Here is a 10,918-nt window from a genome sequence, read left to right as displayed (position 1 = left end):
ATTAAAACAATTACGACCACTGAATTAACCTTTGTAAGCTGGTCTTTGTGTCATGGCTGGGTTACATCCCAGTGAAGAGACAGCTTCTGTGTGATATGAAGCAGGTAGACAGTACAATCAGCATGCTCTTCTCTCAAATCTAGCTCTTCCTTAAATGTTGTTCTGACTTAGGAAAAATGGTCCATCTTCTTCTTTTTTAAAATATGGGTCTGATGAGATGATTGCACAAAGTAATCAGTTCCTGGCATGTAGTGGTTTTTCCATCAAAGCGATTTCCTTTCGCCAGGCATAATGATAAGTTTCTCTTTAATTGGCAGTTATACCCATCATCCTTTCTGCAGGTGCTGCCAGAAAGCTCAAGTCTGAAACACCCTCTGGGCCTCTGTTCCTAACGCTAGTCCGTTATCTGCTGGTGTTCATTTTTATCTCGTTTGAATAGACTCATTGTGGCTGGAATGTTTATTCTATGTAGCTTCACACCGCTTTAGAGGGTGCTCATTGTATAGCGTAACGTGTGTGGATGTAACCGCTCATGATTATTCATCCCTACTTGTGCAATTTTAATATTATACAATACAGCCGCAAGCCAGAGTGTCCCCCTCATTTCATCACCTCGATGAAGGGAGGAGTCAGCTGGGAATGGGAGCTTCTGGCACTGCTGGTTTCCGCTTTGGTATCAGCTGATGGGCAGCAGGTTTGACAAAGCCCACAAGCTGAACCAGAAAACCTCTGCAGCAAGAAACTTCAGATGGCAAGGCTACACCTTCAGCCAAGCTGGTTGGATTCTCCCCCACATATTTTTCAAACCCTATTTCTTCTCACTGCTGTTTACTACACTGACTCTAGCTCGGGGTGGCTCTTTGTGTCTTCTGCCCTGCACATAGCAATGGACTTTGGCTTGGCCCTGGAACTTTGGTTTTACATCTAGATTAACAGGAGGCAATGCTCTTGCATCGCTACCTGGCAGGCAGCATCCTGACTTCCACAGCAGACCATAAGACGAAGAGCCTCTGGACTTATTTTGGTGTCCGAGCATGCAGCCACGAAGACTGCTTTTTCCTTTTATTCCCTTTAGGAGCACTTTTATTTAAAAGGCGTATATCTGTGCTACATTCAACCCAAGAAATCCAAGTTTTCAGAAAATTACTTGGAACACTGCAGATGATAAATCACTATACATACAAGTATAATGATAAAATCCTCCCATTTCTAACAAATCTCTCCCCCTCCCTCTCTCCCACCCCTTTCCTGCATATTCGCATACAGGGAGGAATTATTGTCATCATTTATGACACAACGACATATTTATTTCCTCACAAGTTTTCCTAGCAGCACACTGTTCCTCTTTAAGGTTAGGATCCCACTGTTTTCTGATGCTGCGCCATTTTATTTACTTTTATTTATTTATTTATTGGCCTCATTGGGTCTTTGTTGATGCACATGGGCTTACTCTTGTTGAGGCAAGCAGGAGCCACTCTTCATTGCAGTGGCTTCTCCAGTGGCGGAGCATGGGCTCTAGGCGTGTGGGCTTCAGTAGTTGTGACACGAGGGCTCAGTAGTTGTGGTGCACAGGCTTTGTTGCTCCGAGGCATGTGGGATCTTCCTGGACCAGGGCATGAACCCATGTCCCCTGCACTGGCAGGCGGATTCTTAACCACTGCACCACCAGGGAAGTTCCACTGCCCCATTTTTGAAGAGTCTTTGTTCTTTGATTCAACAAGGCCTCATGATATGAGAAAAAGGCAAGGGATTAGGCTGCCTCCTATTATACAGCCTCCAGGGGTCACTGGATGTATCCAGGATGTAACCTGCTGTCATCTCTAATGGTTACAAGAGCTTCTGTCAAATGACCTTGGCCAATGCCCTTCACTTCTCTGACCTTCAGTTTTTACCTGGTAAATTAGAGACAATTGCACCTTCACAGTGGGTTCAGAAAGATTAAATTAGACGACCTATATAAAATAGTGCTATGCCTGAATCACTGCTAATAAAAGGTTGTTATTTTTAGATTATTGAGACAACTTGTGCTTGGATAACGGTTTGCAAATTACATGTGAATGATGGGTAGCCTGCTAATGCACTATGGTGCAAGGTGGAGACTTGACTGGCTTAGCTTTTTCAACTGGTTTCCTTTTGTTCAAAATCTAAGTGAGTATTTTCCACCTCCTTATTATCCTCTCTTCCCCCATTTATGTTAAATAAAATGATACTTGATATCACCATACAGAAGGCTGATTTCGCTACCAAGGCCAGGGTGAAGGAAACAGTGCCTGCTATGTAACGAGATCTGTGCCAGGCACTTTCACCCGTGACACAGCATCTCTAGTGTCGTCTAGAATACTTGATTGCATTTATTTTGTCATATGTCTGATGTTCTCTCAAGTACTTTGAGTCTCTTGAGGTGTGGAAGCTACAGACCCAGTCCTATTAATTTCCGTGTTTCTAGCACCTATACTTACACACTCATTCAGGCCAGGGCTGTATTCAGCTGAAATTTACCTGTAGTTTTTTGGAGTTTGGGGTTTTTTGTTTATTTGATTTTTCTCTTTTAATTTATTTTTTATATTGGAGTGTATTTGATTTACAATGTTGTGTCAGTTTCAGGTGTACAGCAAAGTACGCATTTACTTATACATACACATATATCTACTCTTTTTCATATTCTTTCCCCAAATAGGTTATTACAGAGTATTGAGTAGAGTTCCTTGGCTATGCTATAGGTCCTTGTTGATTATTTATTTTATATATAGCAGTGTGTATGTGTATATATATTTTATATTCAGTAGTGTGTATGTGATTATTCTATATAGCAGTGGTGTGTATGTGTTGTTTTTTAATGGGCAGCATCCATTCTGATTGGGCAGTGCCCATGTTATACTAACTGTTAAAATATTTTAAATGCTGTTACTGGTTAGGTATTCAGTAAGGGTTGAGTGAATATATGTTACCCTCATAGTACAAATGAAGTTAATATTATTACTTCAATTAGCAGATAAGGAAACTGAGGCTCAGAGAAGCCTTATGCAACTTCCACATTCTTTCGGAGAGAGGGAGGGAGCCAGGATTTGAAATCTGTTTTGTCTATTCCCAAGTCAAAATGCTTTCCCTATTTTGTGTTGCCTACTACGAATCTTTAATTTCTTAAACAGTCTGGTATTGAATACTTGGGGCATTTCATAACTCAAGCCTTATTTTTAAACTCTTCATCACCCAGGAAAGAAAAGCCAAATGATCTGTTGTGTATAGTCTATTTCACATCTCACTACCTGCCAATCAAGCATGAGCCAGACTTCAAAGGTGTGTTTAAGCAAAACACACGCTAATTCATCAAGTGGAAGGCCTTCATATACAACTGGCAAAGCACATAATCAATAATCAAGAGGGAGTTAACCCTTGCCTCCTTTTAAAATCCTGTCCTGAAAGATTTGCTTGTATTCACTATGAAATACACAGGCCTGAACTGGGAGAAAATAAATGTCTGTTTTGTAAGCCACTCAGTCTGTGGTATTTTGTTATGTCAGCCCGAGCTGACTAACACACAGTGAAAACAACTGCTTCCAAGAGAAGCCTGGTTGAGCCAAGGCCAAGAAAAGCATGGATGACCTAGACCATAGATATTGGCTAAAAATGGGTAGTTATGAGAGTACATATTCTTATGCTCTACAATAAATATTCCTTATTAGCTAATACTTACAGGGCCCAAGTTATTGTACTTAATCCTGTAGGTGGAGAGTGCAAAAAATGTCTTTCAGAAAATGCCAGCTTTGACTGAAATTTTTCAGTATGTTTATGAGGAGATCAATCCCCTTTGGTTCTCATCTTCTTTATCTGTAAAATCACAGGAGTGGATGAAATGGTCTTCAAGGTTTTATGCAGAGTTGGGACTTTGGGGATGGCTGTTCTTTCTCATTTTATAAGGAATGTATATACTCAGTCTTTACTCTTGAGATGTATGAGGAAGCTGGAATCTCAGCCTACCTCTCAACAAAGCAGGAAGGTCTGAGGATGGGCCCAGCATCCATGTATTTGAAAATTTCTCAGGTTATTACAATGTGTAGTCGGAGTTCTCACATAGTCAAAATTCTCTGCCTCCTAAGAAAACCATGCTGTTTTCAGCTGTGGGGTTTCGTATATGACCCCTCTCTGCTTGAAAGGCACTTCTCTCTACTGTGTTCATTAATATTATTTACGCGTTCCAAATTTCTTCTTGGCATCACCTAATTGAGGCAGTGGATCTCTCTTTCTGGCCCAGAGAACTAGTTCTGAGTTAGGATACTAAAGCACTAGCCTTGCAGTTGGGTAGAAAACATGCTACACGCCTCTTCCATTTCCAGCTCCTGGCATGCATGTGTGTGTGCATCGAGTATGGGCGAATAAACCTTTACTTGACTTTACGTAAAATATTCAATACTCAGCTCTCCGAGTCTGGTGACTCACCCAGAAAGAACCCTTCCAACTCTGACATCCAGGAATTCAACATGAGTATAACTGCATACCCCAACCTTAAAGTATATAATGTGAAAACTGCAGCTACATTTATAGAAAATTGTTCAATGAAAATGCTGTTAGTCAGAAACAGACTCACAGACTTAGAGAACGAACTTATGGTTGGGGGGCGAGGGGGAAGGTTGAGGGGGAGGGATAAATCAGGAGCATGGAATTAACATACACACACTGCTATATTTAAAATAGATAACCGAATCCAGGAGTGGAGTCAAGGTGGCGGCGGAAGACGTGGAGATTTCATCTCCCCACAAATAGATAGGTGTCCGGAGGCCAGTGGGGGACCTGAGGCCCAAGCAGATCACAGGAACCCTGGAGCAACTGGGTAGGACCTGGGGGAAGTCAGGGGGGTGGGGAAGGGGAAGCCGGATAGGACTGGTGCCCCTGGGGGGTGGCTGGGTGAGGGGGGAGGTTCCTGCCTGGAGGGACTGTTGGGGGCTGGGGAGATCAGAAACCCCAACTGGGTTTCTCCCACCCAGGAGGCCAGGAGGCCTGCTGAGCTCCCCGACTTGGGAGCCTGCTGGGCTCCCCAGTGGGGTCCTCCACCCTCCAAGGCCCTCTCTGGGCTGCCTGGGTCCTGGGGGTGTAGGAAGGAGGGAGGAGGGGCGAGGAGGTGGAGAGGAGGACAGGTGGGGGTGGAGGCTTTGAGACTGGGGGATGGGGAGGTGAGAGGGCGTTTCGCCTGCCCTCTTGGCCAGGGAGGCTGACTGGGCTACCGGACCTGGTCCTTCACTCTCTGGGCCCCCTCCTGCAAGAGGATCCTGGAGGCGTTGGGGGTGGGGAGGGGCACAAGGAGAGGAGGGAGAGAGGCAGACAGTGGGTGTGGGAAGGGATCTCTCCAGGTCAGAAGAATAGAGGAGGCACTGCTGGGTATTTCTTCTGGGTGGGTCCTCCACCTTCCAAGGCTCCTCCTGGCCATTGGTCCTAGAAGTACAGGAGGGAAGTGGTAGGGGGGAAAAGAAGAGAGGTGGTAAGGGGGAGGGACCCTCTGGGAACAGAGGATCGGGGGAGGAGTGGAAGGCATTTCCACTGCCCACTGGCCTGGGAAGCCTGGTCTCCAATTCTCCAGGGTCCCCTCCCAGAAGCATTGGTCCCAGGGACATTGGAGCATGGCAGGGGAAGAGGAAGAGAGGCAGACCGGTGGTGGGATGTTCCAGGACCAGAGGACCAGGGGAGTTGTGGAGGACCTTTCCCCTGCCCACTTGGGCCCAGCGGGCCTGCTGATCTCCCGAGTCTGGTCCCTCGGTCTCTCTGGCTGAGTGGGTCGTACAGGTGTGGGAGGGAGGGAGGAGAGGAGAAGAGGAAGAGAAGCAAACAGCAGTGGGGGACCTTGCAGGACTGGAGGATCAGGGGAGACGCTGCAGGAAATCTCCCTACCCACTTGGCACCGGGAGGCTTGTTGTGCCCCCAAGCCTGGTCTTCGGTCCTCCAGGGGCCCCTCTAGGTCTCACTGGTCCTAGGGGTGTAGAAGGAAGCAGGAGAGAAGAGGAGAGGCGGGCAGGGGAGGGGGCCTTCTGGGATTGGAGGATCAAGGGAGGCAGAGAAGGTATTTCCCCTGCCCACTAGCTCTGGGAAGCCTGCTAGGCTCACGGACCTGGTCTTTCACACTCCAGGGCCCCCTCCAGCTGCTTGGGACCTAGGAGAATGGGAGAGAGGAAGAGAGGCAGAAAGGGACCCTATGAGACTGGGAGATCTGGGGAAATGCCGCAGGTGTTATCCTAGCCCAGTTGGCCCTGGGAAGCCTGTTGGGCATCAGAGTCTGGTCTCCTGCCTTCCAGTGCCCCCTGCAGCTGTGAGGGGCCTAGGGGAATAGGAGAGAGGGGGTGAGGAGGAAGAGAACCCAAGGGGGAGCAACCCTCTGAGAGTGGAGGACTAGGGGAGGTGACTAGCATTTCTCCCACCAACTCAAGCCCAGGGAGCCTGCTGGGTACCTGGACCTGGTCCTTTGCCCCCAGGACCAGAGGCATTCCTGGGCCTCTCTGCCTCATTGGGCCTAAGCCCCATTCCCCACCACCCCCAGGGCCTTTTCTAAATGTAGGCCCTGCCATTGCCTAACCCCCACCCCTTGTCTAAGCCCCGCCCCCCACAGCTAGGGCCTTTTCTGGCATTTTTTTTTTCTTTTTCTTTTTCTTTTCTTCCCACCCCCTCACTTTGGCTATTGCAGTTGTTTTACCTTCCAGCTGTTCTCCACCTATTTATTTTTAAAAATTTTTTCAAAAACATCTGTTAGTTTCCTACTCTTATCGTATTTTTATCTTGCTATTGTCATGCTGTTCTCCTACTTTTTAAAAAATATTTTTTAAATTGTTTTCATTTTTCCTTCTCCACATGGCTTGTGGGATCTTGATTCACAAGCCTAGGGTCAGGCCTGAGCTCCTGAGGTGGAAGCTCTGAGTCCTAAACATTGGACTAACAGGGAAACCCAGTTCCCAGGGACTATTCATCAGAATGATGTCTCCCAGAGGGTCTCACCTCAAAAACAAGACTCAGCTATACTCAACAGCCTACAAACTCCAGTGCTTAAAACCTCAGGCTGAACATGCAGTGGGACAGGAACACAATCCTGCCCATCCAAAGTGGGGGGAAAATGAGATGTCAAAATAATATGTCACAGTTGGAGGAACAAGGTAAAAATACACAAGACCAAATAAATGAAGAGGAAATAGGAAAATTGCCTGAAAAAGAATTCAGAGTAATGATAGTAAAGATGATACAAAATCTTGATACCAAAATAGAGAATATACAAGAAACAGTTTATAAGGACTCAGAACTAAAGAGCAAACAAACAGTAATACTTAACAAAATAACCAGAATTAAAAGTACTCTAGATGGTATAAACAGCAGAATAACTAGGCAGGAGAACGAATAAATGAGTTGGAAGATAGAATGGGGGAAATAACTGCCACAGAGCAGAAAAGAGAAAAAAGAATGAAAAGAATGGAAGACAGTCTCAGAAACCTTGGTGACAACATTAAGCGCACCAACATTTGAATCATAGGCATCCCAGAAGAAGAAGAAAAAAAGAAAGGGTCTGAGAAAATATTTGAAGAGGTTATAGTGGAAAGCTTCCCTCAAATGGAAGAGGAAATAATTCATCAAGTCCAAGAAGCACAGAGAGTCCCATACAGAATAAACCCAAGGAGAAATACACCAAGGCACATATTAATCAAACTAATGACAATTAAACACAAAGAAACAATATTAAAAGCAGCAAGAGAAAAGCAACAAATAACATATAAGGGAAAACCCATAAGGATAACAGCTGATCTTTCTGCAGAAACTCTGCAGGCCAGAAGGGACTGGCAGGATATACTGAAAGTCCGGAAAGATAAAAACCTACAGCCAAGAATACTCTACCCAGCAAGAATCTCATTCAGATTTGGCAGAGAAATCAAAAGCTTTCCAGACAAGCAAAAGTTAAGAGAATTCAGCACCACCAAACCAGCCTTACAACAATTGCTAAAGAAGCTTTTCTAAGTAGGAAACACAAGAGAAGGAAAAGACCTACAAAAACAAACCCAAAACAATTAAGAAAATGGTAATAGGAACACACATATCAATAATCATGTTAAATGTAAATGGATGAAATGCTCCAAGCAAAAGACACAAACTGGTTGAATGGATACAAAAACAAGACCCTTACATATGCTCTCTATAAGAAACCAACTTCAGACCTAGGGACACACACAAACTGGAAGGAAGGGGATGGAAAAAGATATTCCATGCAAATGGAAGTCAAAAGAAAGCTGGAGTAGCAATACTCGTATCAGACAAATTAGACTTTAAAGCAAAGACTATTATAAGAGACAAAGAAGGACACTGCATAATGATCAAGGGATCAATCCAAGAAGAAGATATAACAATTGTAAATATCTATGCACCCAGCATAGGAGTACCTCAATACAGAAGGCAAATGCTAACAGCCATGAAAGGGGACGTCAACAGTAACACAATAATAGTAGGAGACTTTAACACTCCACTTACAACAATGGACAGATCAGCCAAACAGAAAATAAATAAGGACGCACAAGCTCTAAATGACACATTAGACCACCTCGACTTAGTTGATATTTATAGGACATTCCATCCAAAAACTACAGAATACACTTCTTCTCCAGTGCACACAGAACATTTTCCAGGATAGATCATATCTTGGGTCACAAATCAAGCCTCGGTAAATTCAAAAAAATTGAAATCGTATCAAGCATTTTCTCTGACCGCAACACCATGAGACTAGATATCAATTACCTGAAAAAAACTGTAAAAAATACAACCACATGGAGACTAAACAATACACTGTTAAACAACCAAGAAATCACTGAAAAAATCAAAAAATATCTAGAAACAAATGACAATGAAAACACAACAACCCAAAACCTATGGGATGCTGCAAAAGCAGTTCTAAGAGGGAAGTTTATAGCAATACAGTCCTACCTCAAGAAACAAGAAAAATATCAAATGAACAACCTAACCTTATACCTAAAACAATTAGAGAAAGAAGAACAACAACAAAAAAAAACCTAAAGTGAGCAGAAGGAAAGAAATTATAAAGATCAGGTCAGAAATAAATGAAAAAGAAAGGAAGGAAACAATAGCAAAGATCAATAAAACTAAAAGCTGGTTCTTTAAGAAGATAAACATAATTGATAAACCATTAGCCAAACTTATTAGGAAAAAAAGGGAGAAGATGCAAATCAACAGAATTAGAAATGAAAGAGGAGAAGTAATAACTGACACCACAGAAATACAAAAGATCATGAGAGACTACTACAAGCAACTATATGCCAATAAATTGGAAAACTTGGAAGAAATGGATAAATTCTTAGAAAAATACAATCCTCCAAGACTGAACCAGGAAGAAATAGAAAATATGAACAGACCAATCACAAGTACAGAAATTGAGACTGTGATTAAAAATCTCCCAACACACAAAAGCCCAGGGCCAGATGGCTTCACAGATGAATTCGATCAAACATTTAGAGAAGAGCTAACACCTATCCTTCTCAAACTCTTCCAAAATACAGCAGAAGGAAGAACGCTCCCCAACTCATTCTATGAGGCCACCAACACCCTGATACCAAAACCAGGCAAAGATGTCACAAAAAAAGGAAAATTACAGGCCAATATCACTGATGAATATAGATGCAAAAATCCTCAATAAAATACTAGCTAACAGACTTCAACAGCACATTAAAAAGATCATACACCATGATCAAGTGGCGTTTATCCCTGGAATGCAAGGATTCTTCAATATATGCAAATCAATCAACGTGATACATCATATCAACAAATTGAAGGATAAAAACCATATGATAATCTCAATAGGTATGGAAAAAGCTTTTAACAAAATTCAACATCCATTTATGATAAAAGCTCTCCAGAAAATGGGCATAGAAGGAAATTATCTCAACATAATAAAAGCCATATATGAGAAACCAAAAGCCAGCATCGTTCTAAATGGGGAAAAACTGAAAGCATTCCCTCTAAGAACAGGAACAAGACAAGGGTGTCCACTCTCACTATTATTATTCAATATAGTTTTGGAAGTGTTAGCCACAGCAATCAGAGAAGAAAATAAGATAAAAGGAATCCAAATTGGAAAAGAAGAAGGAAAATTGTCACTCTTTGCAGATGACATATTATACATAGAAAACCCTGAAGACTCTACCAGAAAACTGCTAGCACTAATTGATGAGTTTAGTAAAGTAGCAGGATATAAAAATAATGCACAGAAATATCTTGCATTCCTATACACTAACAACAAAAGAGCAGAAAGAGAAAGTAAGGAAACTCTCCCATTTACCATTGCAACAAAAAGAATAAAATACCTAGGAATAAACCTGCCTAAGGAGGCAAAAGACCTGGATGCAGAAAACTATAAGACACTAATGAAAGAAATCAAAGACAATACAAACAGATGGAGGGATATACCATGTTCTTGGATTGGAAGAATCAACATCGTGAAAATGACTATACTACCCAAAACAATTTACAGATTCAGTGCAATCCCGATCAAATTGCCAATGGCAATTTTCACAGAACTAGAACAAGAAATCTTACGATTTGTATGGGAATACAAAAGACCCCAAATAGCCAAAGCAATCTTGGGAAGGAAAGATGGAGTTGGTGGAATTAAGCTTCCTGACTTCAAACTATACTACAAGGCCATTGTGACCAAGACAGTTTGGTACTGGCACAAAAATAGAAAGGAAGATCAATGGAATAGAATAGAGAACTCAGAAGTAAGCCCAAACACATATGGGCACCTTATCTTTGAGAAAGGAGGCAAGAATATACAGTGGAAAAAAGACAGCCTCTTCAATAAGTGATGCTGGGAAAATTGGGCAGCTACATGTAAAAGAATGAAATTAGAACACTTCCTAACACCATACACAAAAATAAACTCCAAGTGGAT

This window comes from Hippopotamus amphibius, chromosome 5 (genome assembly GCF_030028045.1).
Source record: "Hippopotamus amphibius kiboko isolate mHipAmp2 chromosome 5, mHipAmp2.hap2, whole genome shotgun sequence".
Classification (NCBI taxonomy): Eukaryota; Metazoa; Chordata; class Mammalia; order Artiodactyla; family Hippopotamidae; genus Hippopotamus; species Hippopotamus amphibius.
Note: the sequence above shows the minus strand (reverse complement) of the source record.